The 20,230-nt window shown below is 35.2% G+C and overlaps 1 protein-coding gene across 4 annotated transcripts in view; it reads left to right on the top strand.

Moving 5' to 3' along the window:
- Positions 1-20,230, top strand: part of LOC123696509 (calmodulin-binding transcription activator 2) — a 166,425-nt gene that overhangs the window by 101,648 nt on the left and 44,547 nt on the right. The window lies entirely within an intron of this gene.

Genomic DNA, 20,230 nt, shown 5'->3' with positions numbered 1-20,230 from the left:
CATAATATATGAGTTCAACAACTTAGATAATATCATACTTATAATACCGGGTTTAAAAAAGTTCGCGCTCAAAAGATTATTTTATTTCTGCCAGAGGACGCCATGTTGAATTTTGCGTGACATACGTCAATCAAATAAGACTTTTCTAATTGTTTCTAACGATCTCATTTGTCAAATTAACATATAATATCGCTTACAAGTTGTGGATAACATATTATGTACATATTATATCTGTGTAATCATAATTCTTAGTCGTATCTATTTCTATAAAAAATATAATTTATGAAACGTTACCAAGTATTAAAACTATAATATAAATTAAATAGATATCTAAATGGGTTTTAAAATAAATAACCAAAACAAAAACACTTTTATGTGTTTATTTATGTATTTAAAGTAATATTGGAAACTTTGTATAATCTAATAGGCCAGATATTCGAAAACCAATGAAACCCTCCAAATCTCCCCGATATTATTATGAAAATACTATTAATAAGCTGTTTGGAGTTTTTATGTGAGAATAAATGTGTCATAACTTAAACATTAATCTAATAGACTGTCGTTAAATTGCAGTTTCAGTTAATAATTGTCATAAAGTTTTTACTGTACGTACCCTTTATAGCTTTCACGTTTGTTTTGTTTGTTCATATGGATGTGTATTGCTCTGTGGTATTACTCATGACTTAGAATTCTCTAACTGTATTAATATTATGTGATAATTGAATGTAAGCGAGTTTGATTTTGAAGCGTAATGCTTGATAATTTTGATAGTTTGTCTTAATTTTCGTGCCAACAGCGTCAGTATAAAGCTTTCTTGTACTGTCAAATGGAATAATTAATTTGAATATGAAATAACATGCCTTTTTTTATAGTGGGGAAATCTTCCAAAGATACCCACGGCCCCCGGGGAAGGAGCCGTGGGTTATGTCGGATTCTTACCGACTAAAACCCCACTGTGTTCCGTCGAGCCGCTTTAATGATGGGGCCGCGGGTATGTGTTAGAATTCTTCCGCGACAAAAAAAATAAATAACATAAGCCTAGAAATAACCTTACAATTGAAATATACCTACCCATAAAAAAGGTATTATGCGAAAGTAATATTATGCATTATAATGTCACTCTGTTATCAATAGTTTTCCATTATAAAAGCGAAAAGTTTAATGTCAGATTTACACTAAAAAAAACTCGTTTTTTCGCAGAAAAATTTATAAACATTGTTTTCCATTTTAATCATATGTTCCGCGAAGTTACATCGCGTGAAACCTCCCGGGAATCGGCGAAGATAAAAAGTTGCATAGTCTAAAACGGTTCTTACAATATTTATTTTTACATGTATAGGTACGTTTATACACATTACAGTATTTTTATCAGTTAGGTATTTTTGTTAAATTCACATCGCTTGCCTTTGTATGAAATCTGGGATGGTTATGTCAATATCTATATCTAATAATATATTTTTTTAAGCTGTGAATTTCAATTATAACTGTACCTACTTTCTCATTCGTATGGTTTACTGAACAATTTCCATTTAGACAATCATACCTAAATTGAAAATTTAAAGAAATTTATCAAAAAATGCTCAATCGAACAACTATTAAGATTATTTTTTCAAGTTTGTGTACATTCATCGTATTTATACATGCCAAAAAGAAAATTATTTAAAATAGCTGCAAATCAACAGAAAAATAACAATCCATACTAATATTATAAATGCAAAAGTAACTCTGTCTGTCTGTCTAAATCACGCCTAAACTACTGAACCAATTTTCATGAAATTTGGTGTGGAGATATTTTGATACCCGAGAAAGGACATAGGCTACTTTTTATCCCGAGAAAATGACGCAATCCCGGAAATCCCACGGGAACGGGAACTATGCGGGTTTTTCTTTGACTGCGCGGGCGATGCCGCGAGCGGAAACCTAGTTTACTAATAAATTATCACATTGATGGTATTAATCCACTTATCTATTATAGTCACCTTGCCCCTTTATCTATGCTATAATTATTATTATCAGCGTTATCTAAAATAAAAACCATCAATTTTAATTTAATATAACAAAGCGTTGCAAAGACAAATTAAAATGTAACAAGACAAGTTGTCGTTTATCGACGTAACTACAACTCATAGTCTCAAACTGGCTACAAAGTAAACGAGTTTATAAACTTATTTAACTTTATAACTCGGGAAATGTAATATATCTCAATAGTATGAGATCGCGAAGGTCGGATATCAATGTTTAGTTACCAAACTTCGTCTTTTACTTATTGAAATACTGAATAAACTTTTTGGTTAAACGTTCCGTGAGAATTCATGGGCTAATGAATTATGGATGGTCTTTTTATTATCTATACATATAATAAATCTGTAGAAGGGTCAATTCTGTACATTGAAAATATTGAAAAAATAAATACCAGGGGGGTGTTACTGGATCGATATCAAACCCAAATATGCGATTAAAAAAATTTTTGTCTGTCTGTCTGTCTGTCTGTCTGTCTGTATGTTCACGCATCACGTGAAAACTAACGGTTCGATTTCGATGAAACTTGGTATAATTATACCTTATTATCCTGGGCGTAAAATAGGATACTTTTTATCCTGGAAAAATAGGTAGAAAAAAATTAATCTTAATTTTTCAGTTTTTTCCATGTAGAACCGCGAACACACGTTGCGTATTATTATAATAGGCCTGGGTCCAATAGATATTTATAAGATGTCATTGTCAGAGTTACTCAAAATGGAGAAATAAACCATCCACGCGAAGACCGACATCCGCGCGGACGGAGTCGCGGGCGGAAGCTAGTTAGAAAATATAAAAGATCGTTTATAGAATAGAGAATACTGTTGATTTTTATAACTAGGTCATTAATATCTAAAGATTGTATGTACAATGTTAAGCGTTGTCAAATAACGAGAAAGAAAACTTTCATGTATTCATAAATTTAAAAATAGCCTGAAATATAAAGGTTCTACTATACGATTAACATAAAAATTTGATTTTCGTTAAAATAATGTATTTTACGTTTTCGTTAAAATTAATTACGTCTTAAAATTATGGAAAGTTTATAAAATTCCAACAACATCATAATTTTCTCTACCTATGTTATACATTATCGATAAAAAATAACTTTACGAGTGACATGCATAATTTCTACACATAGTTCAGCAGTGCATTACAAAGGTATGAAAATTAAATCCATTAGGCTTTATATATGATTACTTAATCGGGTGTAATAAAAATCCCTGACGCTGTTAATCTATACACTTTATTGCATTCTTTGAAAGCTTATTTCAAATGTGTGAGAAATATTTATTTCTTCTTTTCATTTCTCAACAAATTAACAGTGCTGTGACCGATTTTGAGACAATTAGTACGAACTACGATGTCATAGTCAAATACTCTTTACTTAGTTATTAGATTGATAAGCATCTTGAATATTTTTAAAATGGTTAAAATAAATCCAATTGTGAGGTTTTTTTTAAGCTATTGCATAGCTTCTATCGCGGGCCTTGAGCGCTACGGGAACAAATCTAGAAATTCCATAACGAAAAAACCTCACGCTCCCCACTCCAACAGGCACGGAGGTTGTGGCTTGAAGGCATAGCATGCAATAGCTTTGCCGCGGCAGTCCCCGAGTGCCACATGTCTTTTTTTATCTGTTAGCTTATTAAGTAACGCTTTCCTTCCTGTAAAATGACATTTACCTATAACATTATTATTTATATTATTTCTTATCCTCATGCTTCTAAAATACAACACTCAATATTTATTGATTTCAAAACTTATTGAGATGAAATTTTATCTAACTACTCTTGAACTCAAATGACCATTTCCTACACTTCATCTACTCGATAATCCATTACCAAATTTCCATTTCATATCCATTGCTGGCCCACAACCGCCTTTCTGAAACCGTAACTAAACGTCCAATGAAATATTGTCAATGTATAGTGATATTCAGTGCGAGCACTAATTTGTCGTAAACGTCCTAAATCACTGGAATCACCAATCTCCATGTTGTATTTATCGCAACGATTAGCCTGATGAAGATGGAGCTCCCGCATTAGAACTGATGTATGGAGCTCTTTGACTACGTTCAGTGTTTTCCGTTGACAAGATGGCGGATTCGTTTTGGCGGGAATCCACCCGATTGGAGGATGAAGTGATGTTTATTGGTTAATGTTTGGTTAATGTTGATGCTTTTGAATGATGTTTGTAAATGATAAATTATTTATTTGTATTAAAAACAATAATATATCATCATGAGTATAATGTTAATCAATTAACTACATTCATGTGAATTAACTATTTTACAAATAGATACTACACTCGCCCGTGGTACATATTTCGCATTAAAAGGTAGCCTATGTCCTTTCTCGGGTATTAAAATATCTCCATACCAAATTCCATGGAAATTAGTTCAGTAGTTTAGGCGTGATTGAGTGATAGACAGACAGACAGAGTTACTTTCGCATTCATAATATTAATAATATGGATTAGTATGATACAGAAATGAATTGCTCAAATGAAATGAATATTTATGTCTTATTACTAGATATAATTAACAATCCATATTAAATATACAAATATTTTTAATATTTAGCATAAAAACACAATAAAAAAGATAAATAGTTAACTCATAACAAAACAAATCGCGACTGAATCAAATACACATTACCGCCAGTTTATAACATTGCGAGCAAGATCAACTCAGAATATCTCGGATCAGACAAACGGACAATAGAATTTCGAACAGAAGTTATCATTAATTAATTAAAGCCTTCAATGCTGATCCGAACCGTTTGTTGGCAATTCAGCAAATATGTGCAGCGCATAATTCTGAGCTTCATTTAAATTTGTCTCGTTATCCCCACCGAGTTTTAGAAACTAGCTCGAAACATCATAATTTAAATGTAAATTGTTGTGTGGTATTAAAGGTTTATCACGAGTGGTGCATGTTAATTTCGTACCGTCTGAATTCGGGGCATGCTATACCATCGTGTTGTCTTTGCGGCATACATTATCTGTTTTCTACATTCCGCTATTAGTTGAACTGTTTTACGAATCGGTATATAATGTCTTTCTACATTTTGAAGATTCAAAAGTAACAGACGTCTAATAAAATACTATTTTGTTAGACGTTACTATTTTGTTGTAGAAGTTTGCAAATATTCGTCGAACGTTACTTTGTATGTACGGTAGATATTGCTCAGTTTTAATTATACAAAGGTTTATATCAGTATCAATATCCTGTAATTAAAGTCTCACTTCAATGAGTATCAAGTATCAATCGAATTAATTCTTTCAAACAAAATTTGAGTGGAACATTTTTTGCTTCTCTATCTAAAGACATGTTTATTAATCATAAGAATCAGCTATGAATGAAAAATTCTTTATTGTACAACATATATTTTTTTTAACTTAACAATCAATGTACAGAAGGCGCTCTCTCACTCTGTGTCATAAATTTTATAACTAATCAGCTATTTTGCCTTCATGTATAACAAACATCCACCACAAACTAACATCCTTATAAATAATATACAAAAACTTACATTTATTATCCCTACATAACCGCTCCCCAAGTATATATTCTTTGCATCAGACATCCATTTCGACCACAATCACACGACCCGGGCATTTCCTGGATCAGGAAACACGTCCATGGAGTCACCGGCGTCTATAATTTGTAAAACGCTCGAAATCATTCCTCTACATTCATTTAAACCCACAGTATAGCTCTTACCTTTGCGATGCAATTTATTCACTTTGAAAAATTTCACGTTTTTGCTATATTGTTAAATGGTTATTGTTTTAGGGAAATGCAGGCTTTTTACGTATTTTTAAATCGTGTTGAAATTATAGGTTTGATAGTATTTCGTATTTAAATGTAATTTTTTACGATAGAGCCAGAGCGAGATAGAGCCAACTTATAAAAAAGTTGTCATGATAACAAGAGTCAATCTCTTCTACACAATTAAACTTGAATGAAAAACATGAAGCAATTTTTTATTTTTTGGATTTTATCGTTAAATAATTGCTACTTTTTTATTAACTTCAAACTACATTACAAATTAATTATCTTTGAAAAATTCCTATGCAGCATAATTTTATATTCATAATAATATATGCAATGATAAATACGTTTACAAACATTGAGATAATATTACTACGTATGGAGAAGACACCACGAACAAAATCTGTGGGCCATTTTTTTGCTCTAACGCTAGCGCGCACGAGCAATTTTGTCTCCGCAACTATTTTGTCTCTCCCACCCATGGACTAGTATGAAAGTGCGCGCATGTAGCGACGCAACTCCCCATACAAATTGATGGGAGAGACAAAATAGTTGCGGAGACAAAGTTGCTCGTGCGCGCTGGCACAAGTTTTAAAAATTATTATCTAGTTAGGTACTTACTGATGAAAGTTATTCCTTTGCACTTTTCCGTATTATTTGTATTATTTGTGCAATATCGTAATACACACGAAGGCATATTTGATGCGTTTCACTTTAAAACAAATAAAAAATGAGCGTGCAGTTAAGCTATATGGCTTATGGTGAGCGGAACATAAGTGATGTAGGTGGTGTCGTCTCCATTTTATGTATATCTCAATGTTTACAAAAAGAAAATACTTCAACTCTACACTACACAACATTCTCTAATAGAGGCGTATGTAAAAAGCGATGTGCATTTGGAACCCTGTGAACGGGCCGGCCTATAATTTGTGGCCCAGTTGAGATGGAAAGCATTATTCCAGGCTTATTTGTAGCTTGATTTATAGTGAACTGGCGGTTTGTCGCCAGATAGCTTTCTATTACCGACGGCTTGGCTTAGGGTCGGCTTAATTGGTGTTTAATCCGTGATCGCTCTTTTGTTTGCTGATTTGCTTTCGATTTGCGAATAATGTTCGTTGGTTGGATTGTTCTTTAGTGGTTTGGAACGGTTTTGGTGTTGAATGTGGGACTAGGTTTTGTAGATGTCGTAATTTAATCTAATATTATAAATGCGAAAGTTTGTATGGATGTATGGATGTTTGTTACTCTTTCACGTAAAAACTACTGAACCGACACATATAGAGGGTAACTTGGATTAACACATAGGATAGTTTTTATCCCGGAAATCCCACGGGAACGGGAACTAGTATGCGGGTTTTCCTTTGCAAACGCGGGCGAAGCCGCGGGCGGAAATCTAGTAGATTCATATTTATACAATCCTGTCGGATCATACTATTGTATCGGATGGTTTTTTGTTCTTTCTACATCATGACAATTAACGTTTATAAAATATTATACAAACACTTTATTAATTTTGGCCACGGTTAACAGTTAAGAACCTTGTTCTGAATATGAATCAGCCAGTCCTTTAACAAGAAATTCTTATAAACTGACTATTGTGAATTTGTTGATAAAACCTTTTTATCCTTTAAATATTTCTGTGTAGCTATTTATGTACACATACAAAGCACATTTACATTCTAAAACAATACCACAAGAGTTGCATCCTCATTTTAATCAACAAAACACAATTGAAGTTTGAAAACGAAATCCAAACAGAAAATTGACTTTCCTTGAAACTTGAACAATATACGTAGCTATATGCTAATTAGAAGAGCATGAGATTAAACTACATAATCATTTATATGTATTATGTATATTGGGGCTTAGTATGCAAGCTCTTTGGAGGTATTTTGCGACTGTTTCGATCCCCTGCGTGAAATGCCATCAGATTATTATATGTAACGTATTAATATATTGTTGATATATTGTGATGATGTCTTTTGATGTAATCTGATGGAAACTTTGAGTGGTAGAAGCACATTAAATAAAAAAGTACTTCAAAGTAAAAGCATGTTAATTAAAAAAATCGTTTGTAATTATTGTAGAAAATATATTCAACCATATTGTGAAAAAAAAGACTATTTAAAGACACGGATGTCATTTCACGGAGAGTTGTAGTGAAAGCAAGAAATTAGTAATTCAGCTAATAAACTATCATTAAACAGAATAAATTAAAGATTAGCGCGATAATTTAACAAAGACATTAAAACTTGAACACTATTCAACAATCGCGTCTTAATTATAATACCGGCGATATTAAAGGAATTTAAGCGAAAGTAAATGAGGAATTTTCCAAAGTAAGAAAAATATGGTGATTAGTAACAGCGAAGTCATTTGTCACGGCGTTGCATTACGTTCGTCGGAGTAATTACCGGAGGCCTAATTTATAATTAAACGTGACTTTAACTTTGAAATTTCTATTTAAAAGAAGTCAGTTATAATGGGTTAACGTTTTAGCAGACGATGAGTTCAGATAGAATATGGAACAGGAAAAGGGGAACGATTTCACAAACTAGCTCCAACTTATTTGTGAAAAAACGTTCGTGGGATTAAATTAATGTCGTTTGTGTAGATTGATTTAATGTTATAATGATCATGATTTTGAGTTTGTAAGCAACTCAATATTCTTTTAAAACATTTGTAGTCATGTATTCCATTAATATAAATAGCTTAATTTACGTACAAAATCATCAAAAGACTAAAAGTAAACTTAGCAGAAAAAATGATACTGCACTTGTCACATTTTTATAAACGTCGTTAGCACCACTGACATAATAATAAATTATCCATAATTATAATATTAGCATGAATACATTTTAATACTTAGGGCTCATAAGTCATGGTATAACATGCTAATATTCCATTACTTAGTGTAAGCCCTGTCACGGTGCTTGTTACGGTAATTGGTAATAGTCATTATGTTTGTATACGCATATCTATACTAATATTATAATCTATACTAATATTATAAAGCTGAAGAGTTTGTTTGATTGAACGCGCTAATCTCAGGAACTACTGGTTACTTGGAACTTTGAAAAATTATTTCGGTGTTAGATAGCCCATTTATCGAGGAAAGCTATGGACTATATATCATCATTCATCACGCTAAGACCAACAGGAGCGGAGCCACGGGGATAAAATAAGCTAGCTAAAGGTTTAGAATAAAGGTCAGTTGAAACTAGAATTGCATCGAGTTAAAATGTTCTTTATATAGCAAAAGAATGTGTCTTATTTCATAATTTAATATATTGTGTATTGAGAAGCCATAAAATCGCTTAATAAATACATGGAAATTCTAAAGAAAAAAGTGGAAGTGTGGTTGTCAAGTGGATTACATTAAATAAGCTATTGCAGTGACTAAAATTGTTTAAATGTATTGTTTAAATAATATATCGGTGTTTTATAACCTGAAAATTTAAAGACGGATTTCATTTCAGACGAAGGGGGAGAAATAAGGAAGGAGAAATGAGTGAAGGAAAATTAATATGTCTCAAAACGTCATTTATTAGTCGATAATTTGAAAAAAGTTCCATATAAACGTTTTAAATCCTTTTACCGCGAATTAAAAAAATGTGTATGGCTTTGATATGTGTCTGTTCAATAAAGTAGTTCCAACTATTGAAAAAGACTCAGTCCGACAGACAGCCAATAACAAGCCTAACACACGAAATTGTGCATCATTCTGTCGATCACTCTGAACTAGCGCTTACAATTCGACGAAAAAACTGACGTCGTGTCAGCTACACAAACATCTTATAGACCCTCTTCACAATGGGCAGCGTTGGCCCAACAAATGATCGTCGATTCTTGCCATTACGGCGATTACGAATAAACATCTACAATGGCGGTCGATCATAGATATTTAGGGTGTTTTCCATCAATAATGTGTGAGGATGTGTAGCGAGGAATGTGTGCAAGGAATGCGTGCGAGGTGCATGTTTATTAGTTCTATAATTTTGAGTGATAGAAGACATTTCAACGCATTCTCACACCTCGCACAGCTTTGGTGGAAACGCCCACACGTTTTCAGCGCACAGCTAGACATTCTCGCACAACTCATTTCTCTCTCGCATTTTTGAAGTGAAAACTTCTTTAGCGGCGTTGGGTATAAAATCTTAAACTCGCGTCAGGACACGTGGCCTGATCGAAAAAGCGTAAGACGGATTTTTTTTAGCCCTTATATTCCATTCCAAAATATCAAACATACTGAACGTTAATAATCAAGTTTTCACTTCTGCCGGCACTCCCGGAGTGCAACCCGTCTTTTTTTTATGGAAAAGCACCCTTAGCCTACACTATCGTGACTCTACTCGCCCAACACTGTCCATTGTGAAGGCCCATTAGGTCCATTCCACTATTACGTAACAACCAATTATTGTATACAGACAAGTGGTGAAAGACCTTCGCAAATTTATAGGAACTCGATCTAACTTTACCAACTTCATAATTATCATTTTTTTGTGTTGCAACCGCAACACGAATGCAATTATTAGTGTCAGTGGATTTGAGTTCCATTTTCGTGATCACAAAGTTTCCACCGAAATTTTGAAGTTAAAATGTACTTGATGGTTTGGCCGATTACTTTTAACCCAATAAATGTATGAAAGTAAGCGATTACTGATTTGAAGGAACGAGTTTCAAACTGCAATTTAGTTAAAGAGCTTTTGTGGTATATTTTAAATAGACATGCTAGTTTTGGGGATGAAATAGCTTTTATGCTTTCCTTTCTTGATGTGAAGCTTAATTAGGTTTAGGTTGTTTCTTTTAAATCATTGTATTTTAGTTTGAAGGATGATGCGATTCTTACAATAAGGTAACTTTTTAAATACATAAGAGGGCGAGTGTCTGTTTTTGATTCCATCAATAAAATGAAATAATTAGTTCTAATGTGTAGAAAAAATTCTATTCATATGTAATACTTTATATCTACTCTTATAAATTACAAATGAATCTCTTAACTATTTCTCTTAGACCGATTTTGTTATCTATAATTTTTATTGAATTTGTTACTTTCAGAAGAAGGATCATACAAAGAAAACTTTACGTTGTTTAATTCACGCGTTTGACAATTCGAAGACAGGATAATGTCTGATGGATCAGCTCTGATCAGCTAGTAAAAATAAAAATGACACACATTCAATAAACTTTGAATCTGTCAACACAAAACCTCCCTACGTCCACTGAAGCTATAAACCTACATAACAGCACATCATGCGTGCTACTCGTGCAATAAAACCAAAAAAGCCAAACTTGTGATAATTAAACTGTACAAAAACGTTGGCGTTCCGTGTGCGGCTCGCATAATTTACTCCATACCGATTGAGATATTTATTCAGTATTTTACAAGTTCCACGGCTATACTCTGTAATTTCAACGTTTTTAAACGATAAATGCTGAGCCGAAATGCGAAATTGTTAGGAATCAAGGATTTATTGGTGTTTGATCATGCGATTATAGCGTTTCGCATGCTTTGCTAAGTTTTTGTTAATGTTCTCGACGGCCTCATTAGTTTCAGTATTTGCATTTTCCACATTATGCTTAGGTTCGGCTGCGGCCGTAAATCGCCCAAATTTATCGGGTCACGTATTACGCATTGTTTTTAAAATTTGGCAAAATTTTAAGCAACTGTTAGTATTATAATAATGCATAGCTAACATTGATAAATTTTAAAAATAATTATTTAATTTTGTATTAAAAATACCATTCACTGACGGAAGTGACTGGTTATAAAGAGACAAACCGTTATTTTACTAACAATTATTAGGTATTATGTTTAATGATTAAATGATCATTTCGATCATAAATAGGTCTCGAATAAATCATCTATTATCAAGATGAGGGGATAGCATTAGCAATCGTATTACGTTATAATTAAAGGAACAGGAACAAGTAAGGAATTAACTGAATTACTTAGTTATATTCTCAAAACAAGAGTTCGTTTAAACATTTCACTGATCGTCGATTCGGTTTTGCGCTAAAATCCAAAAAGCGAAATCTATTTTGAAATGGTCGTTGTCTATTTTCCCACAAAAGTTGTATCTGGAGTGAGCACGGATCAGCGCAAGCCGGGTTAATCTCTGCCAAACAAATAGGAGCTCGTAAAGACGTCTCACCGAGCTATTCATCAAGTGAGAACTTTGATTTTTCACAATCAACCGATTTTCAACCGTTTTTTTAATATTTTTAAAGCTTTAGTGGGAGTCGAGCATGCACACATTGGGCCACGCTCGCACCGGGGAAGTTACCACACCCTCACAGAATATCGGCGTTATAGTGGCATTGCCGCGTTTCGTTCGGTGAGTGAGGGGTCCGGAGGCCCACTCCCTACCTTTCCTTTTCCTTTCCCATCCTTTTTTCCCATCCCTTTCCCTCCCATTTCCCACCCATTACCCATTCATCTCCCATCCCTCTCCTATAATGTCCACCTTCCATCCCTATTATGATCTTTTAGTAATTATGAAAGCGGTTTTATCAGGTAGAATACCCCAGGAGGGTACCAGCAATGCAGGAGAATCCCTCCCCCATCCTTTGAGATGGGGCAGCCCGTCGTATTCTGGGGCGGGCATAAATCCGCAACCAAGCCCTTATAACAATAAAAATAACAGACATACTATACCATCTTCGCATGTCACGCATTCCGTGGATTTTTGTAACATAAGAGGGCTTCACTCAAACCTCAATGCCGTACATCATCACCTCGAGACGGTCAATCCAGCTCTGCTGTTTCTCACAGAAACCCAGATTTCTACCCCACTGGACACGTCGTACCTTACTTATCCTGGCTTTAATCTCGAACACTCGTTTGTTCCACATGCCGGCGTATGCGTGTACGTAAGGGCGGACATCTGCTGTCGTCGTCTAACAGTTTCTGGGGATACTGGTCTCTCTGTCATTTGGCTGCATGTCGATTCCAAGGACCGTCCACGTATATATGCATGTCTTTATAGACCTCACAGTGGATACAGTGGGACTGATCAGCTCTTTGAGCACGTTCAATCGATGGCTGACGAAGTATTACATCAGTTTCCTTCTGCAGAACTTATTCTATTAGGTGACTTCAATGCTCATCACGCAGATTGGCTTGGTTCACGGACAACCGACTACGCAGGAAGAGTTGTGTACAATTTCGCCATAGCCTATGGTCTGACGCTGCTGGTCTCCTCGCCAACGCGAATACCAGATGTGGATGGCCATCTTCCCTCTCTGCTGGATCTGCTCCTAACTACACACCCCGATAATTATCAGGTGACGGTTGTCGCCCCATTGGGGTCGTCCGACCATTGCCTGATCAGAAGTGTGGTGCCTCTCGAACGTGCAAAACGGCCGGAACAGGCATCTTGTCGTCGAGTTTGGCATTACAAATCAGCAGATTGGGAGGGAATGCGGCTATTCTATGCATCCTACCCTTGGGGTGGAGTCTGCTTTTCTGATGATGATCCTAGTACCTGTGCAGACGCTGTCACCGATGTGTTATTGCAGGGTATGGAACTTTTCATTCCATCCTCTGTAGTACCCGTCGGCGGCAAGTCCAAGCCATGGTTTGATCGTTCTTGCATTAAGGCGTCTCGCCGCAAGCAAGAACAGTTCCAAGCCTGGGCTAATGCATTGGCTACTCACGATCCTAACGTAAAAACCTTAAAAAAGCAGTATAACTCCGCCTCTAGGGCCTATAAAAGAGAAATCTCCGCAGCGAAGGCTGCCTATATTGAAAAGATAGGTCATAGACTTGCACAACTCCCATCAGGAACTCGAGCATTCTGGTCTTTGTCAAAGGCAATCCAAGGAAACTTCAGTAAGTCATCATTTCCACCTTTACGCAGGGACGACGACACTCTGGCTCATTCCGCCAAAGATAAGGCTGATCTCCTAGGCGCAATCTTTGCACGTAACTCCACACTGGATGATGGGGGAACAACACCGCCTTCGTTACCGTGTAAACAAAGCTCAATGCCGGATATCCGGTTTACGCAACGAGCTGTTCGAAAGGCACTCAGTAACCTTGACACGTCCAAGTCGAGTGGGCCGGATGCAATCCCTGCAGTTGTACTCAAAACGTGTGCCCCTGAGCTTACACCAGTTATAACGCGCCTGTTTCGACATTCCTACCTAAAAGCCGTGGTGCCGCAGTCATGGAAAATGGCTTTTGTTCACCCGATCCCTAAGAAGGGCGATAGATCGGATCCATCAAACTACAGACCTATAGCTATAACCTCCTTACTCTCCAAAATAATGGAAGGCATTATCAACAGCCAGCTCTTGGGTTATTTAGAGAAAAACCAGCTATTGAGTGATCGTCAATATGGTTTTCGCCACGGTCGTTCAGCCAGTGATCTCTTAATCTATCTAACCCATAAATGGGCGGAAGCTGTCGAGAGTAAGGGGGAGGCGTTGGCTGTAAGTTTAGACATCGCCAAAGCTTTTGATCGGGTTTGGCATAAGGCGCTCATTTCCAAACTGCCATCCTACGGACTTCCTTCAGGACTTTGTGATTGGGTTACCAGCTTCCTTTCAGGCAGAAGTATACAAGTCGTTATCGACGGTTTCCGCTCTGCCTCTTTACCCCTTAATGCTGGTGTCCCTCAAGGCTGTGTGCTATCCCCCACTCTGTTCCTCCTGCACATTAACGACATGTTACAAATATGTAATATACACTGTTATGCGGATGACAGTACGGGGGATGCCTTTTACTCCGGCCACTCACAAGTCTCTAGGGCATATGTGGAGGAATGTCGAAATGGGCTTGTAGATACTATAGAAACTTCGTTAGATCAAGTTTCTGAATGGGGTAGACTCAATTTGGTGGAATTCAATCCAAAAAAAACGCAAGTCTGCGTGTTTTCCACTAAGAAGTCCCCATTCCTAGTGTCACCTCGGTTTCAGAACACTCCTCTTAATATCTCACCGAGTATTGGAATCCTAGGCGTCCAAATATCGAGTGACGTTCAATTTCGAGTTCATTTAGAAGATAAAGCTAAACTAGCTTCAAAAAAGTTGGGTGTACTAAGCAGATCGAGGAAGTATTTCAAATCAGCTCATCTACTCCTTTTGTACAAGGCACAGGTTCGTCCACACCTGGAATATTGCTCTCATCTGTTTGCTGGCGCCCCTCAATACCAACTTCTTCCTTTGGACCGAATTGAACGTCGGGCAACTCGAATCATTGACGACCCAAAAATCTCCAATAAGCTCGATCCGCTCTCGCTTAGAAGAGATATCGCATCACTCTGTATTTTCTACAGAATCTATTACGGGGAGTGTTCTGAGGAACTTTTTGGTCTAATCCCACCCGCCCAATTTCATTATCGCACTTCCCGACAGAAAAATAAGTTCCACCCTCACCACCTCGACTGCTGGCGGAGTTCCACAGTTCGTTTTACGCGAAATTTTCTCCCGCGAACTGTAAAACTATGGAACGACCTACCACCTACAGTATTCCCCAATTCTTATAACATGGAGACCTTCAAAAAGAGCACTTATAAATACCTAAAAAACCGGCTGCTAGCTAAGGATTCTCCAAGTTATCCCTAACAATTTCCCTCTTTTATATCCTTCCCCTTTCCTGAGGACAGCAACACATCCACTTCCCAGTGGAGTGGATGCTTATGGGCGGCGCGTATCGCTTAACACCAGGCGACGCGTCTGCTCGTTTGCTATCCCATAACATAAAAAAAAAAAAAAAAAAAAAAAAAAAAAGCTTATTTTTGAAAGCGGCTTTCGAATGCAGGTGCTAACGATAGGGACACAGATTTTGGTTTGGTCATAAATGTGTGAAGGATCGAAAAACTGATGCGGAAATATAGAAATATCGACTACAAAACGCGGGATGAAATATTTTTCGTAAATATTAAAGTGGCATAACTTAAATCATAAATGATGGTTTTTGTAAAATTTTCGGTCATTTTTTTTATTAACTAGCGGTCCGTCCCGGCTTCGCCCATGTATACATATTTACGTTTTCTCTACATATTAGAACCATCCTCATACTTCAAGGAATATAATATTAAAAGAATAATTCACAAAATTGGCTCAGCCGTTCTCGAGTTTTGCGCTTACCAACAAATTTAACACACATTTTTATTATATACGCTTAATAAAACCTGCAGCTTATATTTTATCATCTGTGGTATTTTATATTTTTCTTAAGAATATTTTATGTCCACAATATTTGTTAACATGATGTTATTGGTGGCCGACTTAGGCAATACGTAGCTGCCTACGAATAGTCACAAATGCTACGACGTCTACGACTTGCTACGACTTACGGTCTACGCAATTCATGGAGCGTATAAAAATAATAACTACATGTTTTGTATAAATAAGTTTACTACTAATATGTAATAATTCTAAGGAGTTCGGAGACGGTATTAACTTACTGAATATAAATAACAAGGATGGAAAATTATAAGGCTTATAATAAAAGTTCCTTAACTTTTATTTAAGAAAACAGCAAAGTTGCCGAGTATTTTATTACTATAATTTTTATTACCATTGCAGTTTGCATTAACATATCTTCACATATTCCATAGGTACGCATAAAATTATTTAAAGTATGATGTCAAACCAATAAAACCAATGCATCTAACAGACACCAATCTGTGCATGCTTCCATCCAAACCATTCATGTCATACCAATAAATACAACCATTGTCTATTCGCTTAGTAACCGTAATACCATACAGCGATCAGTCATCCAACACGCGCCATATAGCATCCACTACGCAATATTTTCCTCTACGTCGTTAAAACTGAACGCGCGTCAGATACATGGCTTTCGCCGACTAATAAATCGCCTATTGAACGAATAAATCAAGCCAATGTTAGTTTTTTTTACGATGCGTCAATGGACGTTTGTTGGATGTAATTGCATTCTTGCTTTTAATTTTTATTCATGTTCGTTGATGCACTCAGGAAATAGAATGTTTGTAGACATGGTTCTGTTGGGAAAATATAACCTAAACCCCTTTAATAAGTCTCAAAATTGTGTGCACTAAACCGGGCCTAAAATTACAGACACTCAAAGAAAATACCTCCTTACTTGCTTATTGCTCAATTGAACGCCCACAAGAATAGTTAAGCGTAATTTTATCAGCTATAACTTATTGCCGTATAAAAATGAACTCAAACTATGAAGTAATAGAGGTAATATTGGCCTGGTCAATTTCACCCGGTCTTTTGGCAACGGTGCCTCGCTTAGTGTGATGCACACGATTAGCTGTGAAACGCAAGCGAAATTAATGAGAAATATGATTGGTAATTGGCTCACGAGCGAGGATAATCGAATTATTTTGTTAGGAGTTGGCCGTAATGGCACATGTATGGCATAACGTAGTAATTCGCGTTAGTGTCTCTAAATAGGTTTGAGCGTTGAAGAAAATTGTACAGAGATGGGAAAAGTGCGCCAAATTTTGTTAGAATGTAGGTTGAAATAATTTTTAATTTAAAAATGCTATTTAGGACAGTAAATCTATTGAGATACGTCGTAAATTTACCATGTATAATAGTTGAGTTGTTCTCGGTAAATATTTAATTTTGAGATAAAATAAATCTTGGCCTGCTAACTAAACTAAAGGCTTAAATCTTCTTTAAACAACAATACCACGCAAATTCTATCGAAAATTCTCAAACTGCGTATTCTTTTAAATAACTATGATAATACATCCTTCAGTATTTGCATTCTACTAAGACTCATAGCACAGATAATAATAGACTATTTACATCGTGTTCAATCGCTTGTAAATCCTGTTTAAGATTTGCACCTAATTGTTGTGGACGGTAATTCCAATTGACGCATGTCGCTCCGATTACGTAATGCCGTGGAAGTACTACGTGTTGTAGTAAAGCTTAAATACCTTTCTGTGACACAAATAGCATACTTTGATACTTCTTTGATATAATACGCTTTAACAAAAATATTAAACATGTATTTTTTTAATAATAGAAAAAAACGATCACAAACCCGCGTCTTCCGCCTTACCGAGGCGACGCCTGACCACTCCGGCCAGATCATTCTAATTAATTCTATTCGTCTTCTATACAGATAACATATAAACAACCATCTCAACCAATAGGTAAGATTTGTTTTGATTGAAATGCTATAAAACTAAGATATCAAACATTTACCTTTCATTAAATTAAATCGGTGCCTTATCATTTGTAAGCTATCTCTACAAGATGGTATTTGGATAGGACTGTTGAATTAGCATTTCTCGACCGTCGACGTCTATCTTTATTCTATTAGTGGTTTGTCAGTTGTTCAAGATGTTGACGTGCCTTTAAAATTGCTGTTAACATAGAGGGAGCTATGATAATATGAATAAGGAAACGCTCTGATGCCATCACCACCCAAAATTCGGCAGATTTTCTCGAAAATAGGTTACTTGTAATCTACATAACTAACAATAATAATAAATACTCATTGAAGTTTCTCATGCTGAAAATTACAATGTAACAGCTAAACCTAGTTTTCTTTCATAAAAAACTGCACGCGTATTTATCATGTAGGCCAATCTATTACGTATAAAAACCGAATCTGTTACATAACATACGATAGCACGACCCTATAGGTAGACCTCTAATGACCACGACCCATTTCTAGCTAAGGGGATCACTATTAATGGATGATACGATACTTTGCGATCGCAGTTTTTTCTGGAAGCGAAAATTAATCGGTTTATGTAAAACCTGGATTAGTTAACGTTGTTTAGAGGCTGTGTTCTATAGGGTGACGGGAAGATTTAATGTTGTAGAATGATTATCGAATTGTGCGTAAAGTAAATTAGGTTAAAGTTAAGTAGAACTTAAGGCGTAAAATGTAATTATGTCGTGTAAATTAAGTTTGTCGTCCGTTATTTAGTTTAAAATATTATACAGCGTAAATATAAGATTATAAGATTGAAAAGATAAGATTGAAAAGAAGATTGCCGTAAGAAACAAATCTGTTTTAAATAAATAGTGGTAGATCAAAAACAGGTATCTTCTTTAACATCATTTGTTCTCTTTATTTATTTATTTATTTATTTATCATTACATCAAATTACCATTACAGGCTTAACCTAATGCGGTATTGACTTACACTAAAAACTTTACACAGAAACTAAACTAATAATAAAACAACTTAAAACTAACAAACTAGATAGTAATTAATCTAAGGAATAAATTAACACGATAATAATTATACAATTAATAGCTAATAATATACAGAAGAATCTTTGCTAATTCACCCAACGGGCACGTAAAAATGTCCACTTTGCTGTAGTTTAATTTAGTCGACTATGCCTTTATGATTGCTATATTCAGGTACATTTAAATTAAAAACGTTTGAAATATTTAGAAGAATATCGCAATATTCAAGTGACAGTGTTGAAAGTGGTTATGCGGGTGCATAGAAACGGTTTGAGCTGTCAATGTTTGTGTGACAGTTGACGTTTCAACAGTGAAATGTATTTTCTTGGTATTTTCTAAAAGAATAAAGAGTTATTTTTTGTTTATTTGTTTGTATGACACTCATACTTATAGAATCATGTCCTTTGTTTTGTTATTAAAAAATTCTATCTGTTCAAAACTCCAGTCAAACAGAATATTATAGAGACCAATGTGACCTATTTAATGAATTTTTCAATTGCGCTGTGCTCCGCTCCTGTTGGTCAGCGTGATGATATCATATAGCCTATAGCCTTCCTCGATAAATGAGCTATTTAAAACCGAAAGAATTTTTCAAATCGGACCAGTAGTTCCTGAGATTAGCGCGTTCAAAAAAAAACCAAACAAACAAACTCTTCAGCTTTATAATATTAAGTATAGATTTCGTATTATAAGAAGCGTTTAAATTTTATACGAACAACTTTTAGTTTTCTACAATATATAAGATAAAATCATATAAATGTTTCTTACGGAAAGTGAATTTCTCAAGGTGTGATAAGGATGGAAGTGCTAAGTTTGTCTAATCTGCTCGACCCATCTGATCTCGACCTAAATAGAAATCTAAGCTTTGTCATTTTACATTCTTTACTAAACGGATTTTTTATTCAAATTTCCTATTGGAATATAACTTTTCCTATACTATGACCATGCAAGGTGTTGTTTTAAACATTTGGTATTTTGTAAAAGTATATGTATTTAACGATACTAAATGAAGGTTTTATTTAGTTAATTATATTTGATTGTATATTTATTTTGCTTGTGTATTTAATAAGTTATTATTAGTTGCTTGACCGACAGAGTTATTTTATATACTAAATCTCAATAAGAAGTGCAGTACCAAATTATCTGAAATTGGAGTTAAAACATGATTTTAAAAGCATTGATTGAGAAGGTTTAACATCCACAAAAAACATACCATAGAGTCAATATTCTTATAATAAATTAAATAGTTTTCACATTTTGAACCATTGT

This window comes from Colias croceus, chromosome 12 (genome assembly GCF_905220415.1).
Source record: "Colias croceus chromosome 12, ilColCroc2.1".
NCBI lineage: Eukaryota > Metazoa > Arthropoda > Insecta > Lepidoptera > Pieridae > Colias > Colias croceus.
Note: the sequence above shows the minus strand (reverse complement) of the source record. Positions and strands in the feature narration are given on the sequence as shown.